General features: G+C 46.2%; 1 protein-coding gene across 1 annotated transcript in view; it reads left to right on the top strand.

Moving 5' to 3' along the window:
• The first annotated feature begins 231 nt into the window (after window positions 1-231).
• Window positions 232-14,513, top strand: part of STARD3NL (STARD3 N-terminal like) — a 92,009-nt gene continuing 77,727 nt past the window's right edge. The window contains exon 1 of the mRNA XM_089687074.1: window positions 232-377. The gene's annotated coding sequence lies outside the window, so the exon portion shown is untranslated. The remainder of the gene's footprint in view (window positions 378-14,513) is intronic.

The raw sequence follows: 14,513 nt of genomic DNA on the forward strand, positions 1-14,513 counted from the left end.
GTTTGGCACCCAGTGTGCAAGGTGCATTATATTTTTACAAGCCAATAGAGAAGCCATGGCTTAATGTCTCCCACATCCTGGTTTGTGTGTCTATTTCTTTCATTTGTTTTAGGAGGACCTACGGGGTGTACAGTCCCACCATCACCTCTCAGGAGCTAGCAGCTGCCAAGCCTGACATACTGAAGAAGTCGCTTGCTCCCCCTAGTGTTTGCTGGGGAGAAGGCACGTCTAGAAGGAGGCGGGGGATGCTGTTCTCCCTCGTAGCCGGATCCCAGCTCTCCCACCCTGCACTGTGCTGGGTTCTAGCAGGAGGAGACTGTTCAGGCCGCACGGAAACCGAGGTGCTGGAGGAGCTGTCACACGTCTACAGGACACAGGTATGAGCGGAGGAGGAGGAGGAGGGGGGGACGTCAACCCGGGGACATGATGGGCCCTGTGTATGTGTGTGTGCTATAACGGGCCGGAGAGAGCAGGAAGAAAACAACAGGGAGCAGCTGGGAGGGGACTGTGCTAGACACACAGCACCGGGTGTACAGACAGGCAGCACCGGGTATAAACACTCAGCAGCGGGTGTACAGACAGGCAGCACCGGGTATAAACACTCAGCAGCGGGTGTACAGACAGGCAGCACCGGGTATAAACACTCAGCACCGGGTGTACAGACAGGCAGCACCGGGTATAAACACTCAGCACCGGGTGTACAGACAGGCATCACCAGGTATACAGACAGGCAGCACCGGGTGTACAGACAGGCAGCACCGGGTATGAACAGGCAGCTCTGGGTGTACAGACAGGCAGCACGTGGTATGCAGACAGTCATTGCCAGGTATACAAACAGGCAGCACCGGGTGTACAGACAGGCAGCACCGGGTATAAACACTCAGCACCGGGTGTACAGACAGGTAGCTCCGGGTATAAACACGCAGCACCGAGTGTACAGACAGGCAGCACCGGGTATAAACACTCAGCACCGGGTGTACAGACAGGCAGCACCGTGTATAAACAGTCAGCACCGGGTGTACAGACACTCAGCACTGTGTATAAACACTCAGCACCGTGTATAAACAGTCAGCACCGGGTGTACAGACAGGCAGCACTGTGTATAAACACTCAGCACCAGGTATACAAACAGGCAGCACCGGGTATACAGACAGGCAGCACCGGGTATGAACAGGCAGCTCCGGGTGTACAGACAGGCAGCACGTGGTATGCAGACAGTCATTGCCAGGTATGCAGACAGGCATCGCCGGGTATACAGACAGTCATTGACAGGTATACAGAAAAACATCGCCGGGTATGCAGACAGGCAGCACAGGGTATACAGACAGTCATCGCTGGGTATAGAGACAGCCAGCACAGGGTATACAGGCATCACCGGGTATGCAGACAGCCAGCACAGGGCATACAGACATACAGTGCCAGGTATACAGACTGACAGCTCCCGGTATACAGATAGCACCGGGTATACAGACAGGCAGACAGCACCGGGTATACAGGCAGGCAGACAGACAATGCCGGGTATACAGGCAGGCAGACAGCATCGGGTATACAGATAGCACCTGGTATACAGGCAGACAGCACCAGGTATACGGACAGCACCGGGTATACAGACAGCGCCAGGTATACAAACATTGCACCAGGTGTACAGACAGACAGGACCGGGTATGCAGACAGCGCCAGGTATACAGACAGGCAGCTCGTGGTATACAGACAGTGCAGGTATACAGACAGATAGCGCCAGGTATACAGACAGGCAGCTCGTGGTATACAGACAGTGCAGCTGTACAGACATGCAGCACGGGGTATACAAACAGATAGTACAGGGTATACAGACAGCGCTGGCTATACAAGCAGGCAGACATCGCCAGGTATACAGGCGGACAGCGCCAAGTATACAGACAGATTGCACCGAGTATACAGACAGACAGCGCCAGGTATGCAGACAGGCAGCACTGGGTATAAAGACCGCACCAGGTATACAGACAGACAGTGCCGGGTATACAGGCAGGCAGGCAGACAGCACCGGGTATACAGATAGCCCTGAGTATACAAGCAGACAGCACCGGGTATACGGACAGCACCGAGTATGCAGACAGCGCCAGGTACACAAACAGATTGCATCGGGTGTACAGACAGGCAGCATGGTGTGTACAGGCAGACAGTACAGGGTATACAGACAGCACCGGGTATACAGGCAGACAGCACCAGGTATACGGACAGCGCCAAGTATACAGACAGGCAACACGTGGTATACAGACAGTGCGGGTGTACAGACAGACAGCATGGCATAGACAGGCAGCACGGCTTATACAGACAGGCATCGTTGGGTGTACAGACAGGCAGCACGGGGTATACAGGCAGATAGTACAGGGTATATAGACAGGCAGCGCGAGATATACAGGCAGACAGTACCGGGTGTACAGACAAGGCAGCATGGGGTATGCAGACAGGCAATAGAGAGGTGTATGATACAACAAACACCAGGTACATGGGCATGTATTGTGTACACAGCTGATAATATAGGGCACCCTGTGTTAGAATGTGATAAAGGGTCACTATGGGTGGTACTGTCTCTTGTACAATCTGTACATGCAGTGCTCCTCTTCTGCTGATCACACAGGTAATAATCATTGAATGTGGCTATCTGATCAAATGAAATAAAATGACTAATCCACAGCCCTGATCCATTAATAGAGCTTTAGATCTACACCCTGACATTGATCGACAGTGGAATGTATCAATTGTTCCAATAAATGTCTGTGTCTGTGTGTCAGAGAATCGATTTAATTGATCGTATACTCCTATGAATGATAGTCGCAGAGAACAATATCACAAGTGTTTTGCTTTGTTCAGTATTGTAACCAATGATAGGTCATAACTTGATCACAAAATCCTGCATGTATGACCACCATTAGCTATGGGCAGACCAGTCTACTGGTATATTTGATGGTGATGTTGGAGAAGACCACATAAATCTTAGGGAATAAGGGCAGTCAATCCAGATTAGGGATGAGTTCAGGCATGTTCAGATCCTAGCTTGATCCCGCCAGGAAGCTGTCGCTGTACTGGTCCAATCATAAGTGGCCGAGACATTTCCCACGCCGCAGCCACACATATACACACCCTTGGTATACATTTGACTGTTGGGGTGGGGAATACCCTGAGTGCCGATGATTGGCCCAGTACAGGAGGGATCACTCAGGTGGGATCAGACTAGGATCCGAACATACCTGAACTGCATATTATCACTACATGAATGATGGATACCTATTGGACAGGATCCAGAGTTCAGAGTAGCTTGTTTACATGTGTATGGGTGCCTTATCAGTCTGGTCTGTCTCTGGAGTAAAAAAAGAAAGAAAAAAGAATCAGGCCGTTGACTGGTGTCTGGTTACACACATGGCCATACATGTAAAGATTTCTCAAATCACTTCACCCCCCCATCCGCACCAAATAACATAGATGGAGGAATCCCCCCCGCCATTTATTGTGAGAGAGAGAGAGAGAGAGAGAGAGAGAGAGAGAGAGAGAGAGAGAGAGAGAGAGAGAGAGAGAGAGAGAGAGAGAGAGAGAGAGAGAGAGAGAGAGAGAGAGAGAGAGAGACCATCCATCCAGCAGAGTGAGCCAGTTCTGTACAAGGGAGAGAGGGAAGGTGGCGCCACTAAGTGCAGTATGGTAAAAACTTTAATGACAAACAGTAGAAATGCACTCAAGGGGGAATTAAAGGTAAATCATATCTGCATATCCGGAAGGGGGGTTTGTCTTCTCCATCCCGTAGGGAACCACCAGTGGAAAAAAGTCTGATGGAAGTGAAGTCCAGGGAGGCAATCTGAAGTGTAGCAGGAAGCCGTCCTGCTGACCAGCATAGAACACAGGCAGATGTGACGCCACTGGAGAAACACAGAGGACCAGAATGGCATAGCAGTAATCACAGGCTATGCACTCAAAGCCTCTAGCTCCTTCTACAGGCCTCTAGAAGGCTCCCTGAATTTCACTTCCAGTGCTACCATTTTTTTTTTCACTGGCGGTTCCCTACGAGAAGGAGAAGAGAGACCCCCCCCCCTCCCCCCTTTTGGATATGCAGATATACTTTACCTTTATTTACTCCTGTGAGTGCATTGCTACTGTTTGTCATTAAAGTTTTTACCATACTGCACTTAGTGGCGCCTCCTTCCCTCTCTCTGTTATTTGTTGTATTCTGACAGCTGGCACCCACGGCTGTCTATCTACCCAAACAGTGACTGGATATCATTGGCTGCAGTCACTGTTTGGCACACTTTTTTCCACCAGCTCCTTCCATTTTTCTCAAGGTTTGTTGAGCCATGCGGTGTAGCAGGCTCAATTTTGGCCAATTCCTGTGAATTTGAGCAGTGATTGGCCAGCTTAAAACTGACCTTTAACCCTTTCTTTACAGCGGTCTTAAACCCAAAAGCAAACTTTTACAAAATCGCAGCTTACCAATTCTTAGATGTGATAGCTGCATTAGTTTCCGTTATTTTTCACCTGGTGATCCAGCCAGTAAGTCTGTAGTTTTTTTTTCCAAACAACAAGCTGTCTTGCAAATGTAACAGTTAGAGGGTTGGGAAAAACCTGACAGATGATCAGCTTTTATTTATTCATGTAAAACCTTTATTCAAAAACTGTTTCTGTAACTGCATAAATAGTGTTAGCTAAAGTTTGGCTTCAGTTTGTTAGTTTATCTAAATCTGCTAGTAGATCCAACAGTCCCTTCCCCTCCTGAATGACAAAGATGCTGTCCAAAGGTGAACCCTGTGCTCCTTTATCCAAAATGGAGGCACAATAATACAGGAGATATATTACTGGCCAGACCACCAGGTGAAAACGGAGGGGGAAAAAAAACTAATGCAGCCACTACATCGAATGATTGTAAGCTGCATTATATCAAATTTTTTATTTTGGGTTTAATATCACTTTAAATTAAAAAATATAAGAGGATATAGACTTTACTTCTTTCACTGAACTGAATATTGCAGCACCTTTTGGAACGGTTAGGCTTCATGGACACCGGCACTCCAGGATTTAGCTTTTCTAAAGCTTCATTCACACAGGTCCTGGGATCCATACTGTGTGAATGAGGCTTATGTTTTTGCACCTCAAGATTCGCACAGGCAGCTTATTGAAGTGAATGTAGACAAATTGTGCAGGAGCGAATCTGTGGCCCCGAACACACACTGTGGTTAGGTGACAGATGATCGCTACTCTATGCAAGTTGCAAGCTATGGACTGGTGAGTGTGTGGAAGTAAGTAGATGTTTCTTAGGGCCCCTAAAGTAAAGGGAACCTGTCACAGATCCCAGTATGCCCCAGAATTGAGTATTTTCAGAGTTGCTTGGAGTTTGCATGTGCTGGTAATGGTTGTTACTATCACTAAGAACACTGAAGTTTAGCTTCCTGCACCAGTGCAGCTCATTACATTTTGTCCAGGGGGTCGGGGAGGCAGCTTTACACACTTTGCACTGAATGGGTGAAATGTCAGTGTCTCATTGAAGTGGAGGTAAACCCACCAACTTAAAGAGGAGTTCCACCTGAAAAAATATATAAAAACTGTAGCTGCTGACTCTTAAAATACAGACACTTACCTGTCCCTCGGTCCCGTTGTGTCTTCACCACCGCTGGTTTCACCGACTGTTTTCTCTCCCTGTCGCTGGCATCTTCAGTGTGGGCACCCGGCTGTGACAGCTTGCGGCTTCACAACCGAGTGCCCACTGCGCATGCACGGGAAGTGCTTTGTGAGTGGTCCTGTAGTCTTCTGGGATCTGTCACATGTCCCAGAAGACTACAGGGAGGGAGGGGGGGCAACTTCTGCTTCCGATCACCTAGGCTTTCGCAGGAGAAGTGGGAGTGGGTACCTGTCAAATTCAGTTACCCCCTCCCCAAAGATACCAAACCTTAATGGGGAGTGGGGGACAAAGCCTTAAAGCGGAACTTCCCCTTTTGAGTGGAGCTCCGCTTAATGCACAACTGTACTTCCCTTCAGTCCAGCAGTGTGGCATCCTGGAGATCCCTGCCCGTCACTGACATCTTCAGGTGGCTGGATTTTGGGTATCGGTTGTTGGCCACTTTCATTGGCCTGGGAGAGATGACATCACTCCCGCATCGGAGTTCAGACAGCTCAACATTGCCAAATTTGTAAAATGAGCTGCACTTGTGCAGCTCACTGTACAGGGACAGACAGGCAGGTAAGTAGCTTTAATGCAGAAAAGACAAAGCATGTCTCTTCTGCATTCAAATTCCTGCCTGTTCACCCATTTTTACATTCTGCCGTGAAGTTCCACTGAAAAACGGATCTACACTGAATCTTAGCACCACAAAACAAAAACACCTTTTAATTCATTTTTAGTATTCAAAGCAAACTCCCCCATCAATCAATGTCTCCATGCTTTATTCTGCTGAGAAAATACCTCCCTGGCACGTCTGGCTGTGGCCATTTTGAGTAAAGGCAGATGATTCATGTAGCATTTACTTCCTGGAGTCCCTTTTCCCTTAGCTCAGGCATGCATGCAGGAGCGTGTGCTTAGCTGCGAAAGCCCCTCCTCCCCTCCAAAAGACTCCTGGGATGTATGACATAATTTGCCTAGGCCTGGAAACCAGGAATGAACCAAAGAAATGTAAAAAAAAGTTTAACGCAAGTAAATATAATATACCTTCCTATCTAATTACTAATGCTAGCAACATAAGGATTAGACATTGTCCATGCTGATTGAGAGAGAGTGAAGTTCCACTTTATTAAAGTGTTACTAAACCCAGGATCCTGCATCCACTATATCTGGTCTCCCATGGTACACAGAACATGCAAATCCAATTATATTAGTAAACATTAACTGCTAAATACCTTTTCTCATCAGCATTTAGAGCAGTCTTGTGACTTCTATCAGTCTCCAGCAGAGCACTGGTTAAAGCTTGTAGGAGGCGTTTTATTTCTCCTGCAGGAGGCTGCAGAACCCCTGACCTCTGTCTGGACAGTGCTGATTGGCCCTGTGCTGATCACATGCACTCTCCCAAGGAAAAAAAACCCTCTCTAGCAATACACACCAAACTGAGTATGTACAGCTTGCCCCCAAACCTCTGTTTTATCAGGAGATATTTAGGAGACACTGGAAGAAGGGGAAGATCAGAGAAGAGAGGATCAAACATTTTTTACATAATGTGGAGGATTAACCCCTTAGGTTCTGCAGTGAGTATACCAAGCATGCTTTACTGCATATACAGACAGATCTTGCTGTTGTGCGTATACCAAGCATGCTTTACTGCGTATACAGACAGATGTTACTGTTGTGCGTATACCAAGCATGCTTTACTGCCTATACAGACAGATGTTACTGTTGTGCGTATACCAAGCATGCTTTACTGCATATACAGACAGATGTTACTGTTGTGCGTATACCAAGCATGCTTTACTGCGTATACAGACAGATGTTACTGTTGTGCGTATACCAAGCATGCTTTACTGCGTATACAGACAGATGTTACTGTTGTGCGTATACCAAGCATGCTTTACTACAGATACAGACAGATGTTACTGTTGTGGGTTTAGTAACACTTTAAACCTTGCCTTGAATGATAACTGTTACGGTTACTAGTGTGCCTATGTTATCTCTCTGTTAAACCTTCAAGCCTTTAAATGGCTGGTGTCATAACTGATCACATGTGCAGCACCATGGCAACTGCAGAGTAAACAGAGGCTAAGATGGTGACTTCCATGGTTGTAAAGGATAGGAGGATTTAGATCCTCTTTAGCTTCCAAGACACTTATATGAGCCCCATATTCACTTATATTTATTTATAAAAGGGAAATGGGTATTGCTTCTGCCACTTTCTGTGCTCATTGAAAGGAACCTGGCCTGATCCAAAACCAGGTAAGAGTAGTTCTGAAATGCATGCACCTTATGATGCTAAAAATACTTGTTAGCCTGGCCATAGATGTCGCAATTGTTTTCGATCAGCCAGTAGGCTGATTGAAAAAAATAACCAAACAAAAGAAACAACTAATGGATTCCCCAGTTCACACATGTGAGGTGGATGGAGGAAGTCTACCCACTGTGCCATTGTATTTTGACAGCAGGACTCCTCCATTGTCAGAATACACTGATCAAGGGCTGCAGCCAATACATTCTCCAACAGTCCCATTCAACAGAAGTCAATTGTTAGATTGAGTTCTGTTGAGCAGGAATAGCCATAGATGGATCGAAATTTGGCCGGTCCCTTCTGTTAAATTTTAATCCAGTCCTTCGACTTCGGCTCCAGTCAGAATTCAGTTAAAATCAACTTTCAAATCCCAGAGTCTTTATTGCTGACTGAAAATCTGGCATCTATCAATTGAATGACAAGGTGGGAACTTTGTGAAAATTAGCTCCAACCCTTTCAGTGATGAGTCAGAAGCCAAGGACCCATGTACAACTTGGGTTTAGGATACATAAGGATTCATTTGAACATGTTAGTTGGTCATACACGTAAACAGCTAGACAGCAATGTTGGTGGAATCTCCCACTTCCATTTATTGTATTCTGACAGCCAGCACACACTGCTGTTAGGATACCTGGGTAGTGGCTGCAGTCACTCTTTGAGCAGCTTTCTTTCCATCCAGCTTCTCCAATGTCTCAATCGAAGTTTGTCCAGCTGGGTGGTTCCAGCAGAGCCCCCCAAGGCTTGCATTTCTTGATTCACTGGAACCCGCTGACATTTGAGATGTCTAAGGCCAGCTTTGCACAAGTTTTTGCAGGTACCCCAAGATGCCTGATCCTCAGCACTCTTTATTTTAAAGTCTACACTGCTACTCATATACATGGGGCTTGTTTTTGACCCCCTGAATGTAGGTTTATAAAATACATTTTGCTTGTAGATTTAATGAAAACTACAAGTAAATCAGTACAGTTCCATTTAATCAGTAGCAAATAGAGTCAAGCTTAGAGAGGTTGAAAGCTTACCCAGTTTGAAAACATCTGATTGACCTGGATTATCATTAGTATAATGTGATCCCTTCTCTTGGCTCCATATGTCCAACCTAGTGGACGACAGCATCTAGAGTATACAGGACTCTGTAAACTGCATACATCTTGATTACGCTGAATAATTCGAGCGGAACTTTACCCATTACAACTTGATAAAAAATAATGTTCTGTAGCAAGGAACATACATTCCACATTTATAATTATGCTACCAAAATTGATGTGTGCGGTAAATTACATCCAGCGTTGCTCCTTGTTTTTCTTGCTGGAGTCTACCATTTTGCTGAAGCCCAGAGCCTCTAAACAAAATCTTTAAGCTGTCAACAGATCAGCCTCTACCTTTTTAGCATAGTGGAGAATAGAGAGCAGCTGAACATGTGCAGAGCATTGTGAGACGGTGTATTACTGGATTTTAGGTAGTATAGGCACTTATTTTGGATGTTTTATTTAGCTATACCTAAAGAATGGGCCAGCTTGAAGTGATCTAGCAGGACTTAAAGTGGCCGCTTTAAGGCCTCGTCTCCCACTCCTTGTTAGGACTCGTTCACACTTGACTTTATTCCTAATTCTTGCCAAGCGCCCCTATAGCGTGTGACAGGCGTTTGGGAAGCATTTGTAACGCTCCTCAAATGCTCCCCAATTGCCCTATGCGCGGTTTTGAGGCGTTTGATAGGCATTTGCCAAGCATTAACACTGCACCACAAACACCTATAATGAAGTTAAATGGTATTAACACTCCACAACCGCCCCGCAAACGCCTGCCAGGTGTTTGAGGAGCGGCAGCATAGACTTGAATGGGAGTCTTCAACTCCTGACTCGACATGAAGCGTCAGTTTTGCCGCGACGCAACACTAACGCTTCAGTGTGAACAGCACTGTGTGCTGCCATGAGCAGAATTTTCATAGGCATTTGAGAAGCGTTAAAAACGCTTCCCAAACGCCTTTCTGATGCCTGCTGACAAAGCTAGTGTGAACGTAGCCTTAAGGATTGGAACCTTTGGGGAGCGGGAGGGGGTACCCGAATTTGACAGGTACCTGCTCCCACTTCCTCTGCAATCACCTAGGCGATTGGAAGCAGAAGTTGTCCCTCCCCCCATAGTCTTCTGGGACACGTGAAAGGTCCCAGAAGACTATGGGGCCATTCACAAAGCACAGCACTACTCACTCATGCGCAGTGGTCACCCGGCTGTGAAACCACAAGCTGTCACAGCCAAGTGCCCACACTGAAGATGGCGGCACCCAGGACACAGGACAGCTGGCGAAAGGGGTTGTGGTGAGGACAACGCAGGATCGTAGGACAGGTGAGTGTCCATGTTTTAAAAGTCATCAGCTACAGTTTTTGTAGCAGCATTTTTTTTTTTCCAATTTTGACTAGAGCTTTGCTTTAATTTTCTGACTAAAGTTCCAATTTAAATCTTCTTTTCCATTTTGTATTCACGGTAAAGTTGCATTGGTTATTTTGAGATAATTGATCCTCAGAGCCTACACAACCTGCCACTCCACATGTTCCACCTCTTCTATTAAAATGGTGAACTTTTGTCACTTGATTACTGGAGAGAATACAGAAGGTTTCAGACCTGTATATCGCAAGCTCACAACATATGGATGCAATGGTCCTTCTGTTGATTAAACTAGGAATATCAAGTTATTTTAATGGTTCTCTTTATTAGGTATGAACTCCTATGCTGACCAAATACTGTATAACTGCAGCTTAGCCAACCTGGTATAGGCTACAAATACATGTTGATAGGTAGTTCTACAGTCTGAAGCACCCATGTGCTGGTATCCTTATACTATGTATACCTCAACAAGAGATTTGGTCTTCAACAAGATTGATGACAATTACTATTACCCCCCCTAGGGGTTTTCCTCGGGATCAGTCATGTTGTATTCCACATGCTGACAGGTCAGTTGGATCACTTGTTAATGTCTCATGTCTGTGGTCTAGTGGGATGTCTTTGGTCAGTTTTAAAGAGAACAGAAAATACAAGATTGTGAAAGCCACAATGCAATACATTATAATAAATGAAGTGTAAAGGTGTAGGGAATTGAGTTCACTGTGTTTCAGTTCTGCAGTTGAGTATCCAACGTGATTTTTTTTTTTTTGGGACCTGTAGGCTGGCTGTAAATTTTAAAGCAGAACTCCGGGAAAAAAATGTATTTCGCCATGCAGTGGGGCTTTGCCTGTCTATGGAGCATGCATTGAGCGTGCTGACATTAGGAACAGTCCGTTTACAAGACCGCTTGGCTGCGGGGGGGTAGGAGCCTAAGGGACTGGTCTTGTACGGGGAGGATAGGTGGGTCAGGTAAGTATATCTCCACTGTTTTCTCCTCTAGCACAAGACAAGCAGTTGAACCATGCAGCGCATGCATAGCAGCCACTGCACTTGCGAATGTGTTTTTTTTTTTTTTTTGCCCAGAGCCCATGGGGCTGAACAAGAGCAATCACTCAAATCCTCCATCCATGCTAAACAGCTGCTGGCTGCTGTGTTCAGAGAGCACAGAACCTGCAGCTGTGTGGGTACCCTAACAGTGACTGCTTCTGAAAGAATGCAATTCAGGAAACAGTTTTTCCACCTATCTCCTTCAACTGTAATCTGCTGAAACACATCCTATATATCGGGGTCAGCAACCTGTAGATCCTGGCCAGGTGACTGGTAGATCACGGTCTGGGCTTACTGACCCGCTGTCCCAGAGCATCAGAGTGCAATGCAGAGGGACTACTAGTAAGGTTGGAGCTGTAGTAGGGAGCAAGAGCCGCATAAGCCAATGCCTCCTCTGTAGTTCTGGCTCCTGTCCCATGCGGAGTGATACCAACTGCACTCCACTTCTTATCCTGGTTGGAGGTCTCCAGAATGGTGCCAGCTGCAGGAAAGAAGAAATCTTCAGGTCAGGGTAAAGCAATACACTGGGCATAATAGTAAAGGGCTGTTTTCACACAATGGCTGCGATTTACCCACACAGTGGGTGCAGTGCAGTGTATCTGCATCTTTCCTGTGGGTTTACTCCTGAATGCAGGAGTTTTGGTGTGCTTTCAGAATGTGCACCACACCTGCAGGATATAATAGAAGTCTATCACAAGGCCTTGCTAACCCCGGAAAGTCGCAGATGCACTTCACTGCACCTGTGATATAGGTAAACCGCAGCACATAAGTGTGAAAGCAGCCTTATAGGGGACTCGGAACAGTAAGGGTTCATTTACATTTGCAGTTTAGGGGGGTGTTAAAACCCCATAGTTAAGACATGTTTTACCACCCCCAACCACACCCCCTTTAGTTGCAATGGCCAGGGGTGTACCCAGGGGCGGACTGACCATTTGGAAACTCGGGCACTGCCCGAGGGCCCGGGGTCAGTAGGGGGCCCCATGAGATGCCCCTGGTACCTTTTTCATAGACTTTTTTGAGTTTGGGCAAGGACACAGGGGCCCCATGATCCCCTATTGCCCGGGGGCCCCATGAGCTGTCAGTCCGCCCCTGGGTGTACCCATGCCGCAGCAGGAGTTTTACACCCTGTCATGCTTGGTGGGTGTAGCACTTGCCAAGCATGACCCATTCAAGTGAATGAAACTGCACTTCAAATGCCCTGCAACCTTGTGCAGAGCAGCAAACAAGGGGTTAAAGCAGGCAGTGTTGTGTTGCTTTCTCACCACCTGCTTTAACACCTCGGACCCCGCAGAAGTATAAAGTTGTTTGGGGTACTTGCAGAGTGGTCTCATTTTAATTCCTGCTGCATGTGTACACCTTTGGCTGCTGCCTCAGGGATTGGGGGCGGTAAAACCACTATTAAACTGTAGGTGTGAACGAGGCCTAAGGGTGCCACTGCAGAATGCAGCTAAGAGCTCATTCACAAGTGCTGCAGGCAATGCTCTGAAAAGCGTTCTGAGTGTGATTGACAGGTGGTGAGGAGGCGATATGTTGCCTCTTCACCTCCAGATTTAAACGCATGATTGCTGTGCAATGTACAAGATTGCGACATAGCAGAACGGTAATTAAAGGTTTAAATCAAGTGTGAGGAGGTGCACTGTGCCTGGTGATCTTTGACTTCTCCCATGTTGTTCAGGTTGATCTCCACCTCTTTAATGTTTCCTTCCCCTGCTATATACCTTACTCCTAGGCCATGTTTATACTTGCAACGCACTCTGAAGAGCAATCTGAGACACTTTGCAGAGGGTATATGACATACGTTGTTGTTATTGTGGTTGTTTTTTGATGTCTAGTAGTAGTTTTTCTATTTCATGCAGTTGATATTGGTGTGTATTGGCTTGCACACCTTTCTAGTACAGACATGTACTGTTTAGTACTGCTAGTATTACTGGCTGAAGGATCTCCGGAGAAAAATATTTTGGCCATCAGACAGTTTGTTTCCCCCTCTTATATAGAGTGCGGGGGTGTCCGCTCAGTGCAAAGGCATGTATGCAACATAAGAATGCTTATCTGTGGACTAACAGAGCAATGCTGAGCAAGTGATTTCACATGACTGTGTGGCTGTTATAACAACTATGAAGCAAACTAAAACAAAAAAAAGTTGAGTATCAGTCACTGATAATTGAACTGCCTTTTGGGGGAGCTCCCTCATGTACCGTGACAGCTTCTTGTATCAGCAGTCTCTGGTAACAGTTTAAGCTGGCATACATTATGCAATTTTCTTGTACAAATTCTGTCCAATTTTATTTTAGATTTACCATAAACTGTTTTTTGCAAGAGCCTGCCTGATTGGATACAAATTGAAAATGTTTAGATTTGACCTCAAATGATACAAAAAATGATACAATGTATGGCAAGCCTTAAAGTGGTAGTAAAGTCCAGTTTGTTTATTTATACTTACAGGTAAACCTACAATAAGGGACATTAAATATCTCCTAAACGTTCACTCTTTAGTTGATATTTACTTTAGCAGCGCAGTTGATGTCATCGGCAAATACGCACTGTGCTCTGAATGGATGATGTGCCGTCCATGGAGAGAACAGTGCCGCGCCTGGAACTCCTGCATGTATACGTGGGAGTGATGTCATTGCGGATTTTCCAGTCAAATAGCAGCAGTCCACGAACCCGGAAGGAATACCAGGTGATGATGGATGCCCCGGAGAGCCGTGACAGTGCTCCGCTGGAGGGCTTAGTTTTCAGGTAAGTCTTTCATGTGCTAGTAAGTGATGCATACCAGTACATTATGCTGTTAACTTGCAGGGAGAAGATTTTTTTAGTTTTATTTTTTGCGGTTTACTACTATTTCAAACCTGGTACACACTCTGGGCTGAACAAAAAAAAATACTGAGGGGGTCTCTGTACTAACAATGCAATGTTAGCACAGCGATCTTCCTGCTGAGCTATTGTGTTCTGACGGGGGCCACCGGCTCCAGAACACACCAGTCAGCACTCACAGCCATTGCCTACAAATTCTGATCGGATGCCAATAGGCTGTTGGTCTTCCAGCATGTTCGTTCCACAGAAGCTGTCCACAAGATCGCTTTCTATCAAACAAGGATGTGTACACATGGGCCAGATTGTCGGCGGGCATCTACTGTACCAGCTGATTTCAGACAATACTCAACC

Source organism: Staurois parvus, unplaced genomic scaffold (genome assembly GCF_062004578.1).
Source record: "Staurois parvus isolate SC_StPar_1 unplaced genomic scaffold, SC_StPar_1.0 ptg000020l, whole genome shotgun sequence".
NCBI lineage: Eukaryota > Metazoa > Chordata > Amphibia > Anura > Ranidae > Staurois > Staurois parvus.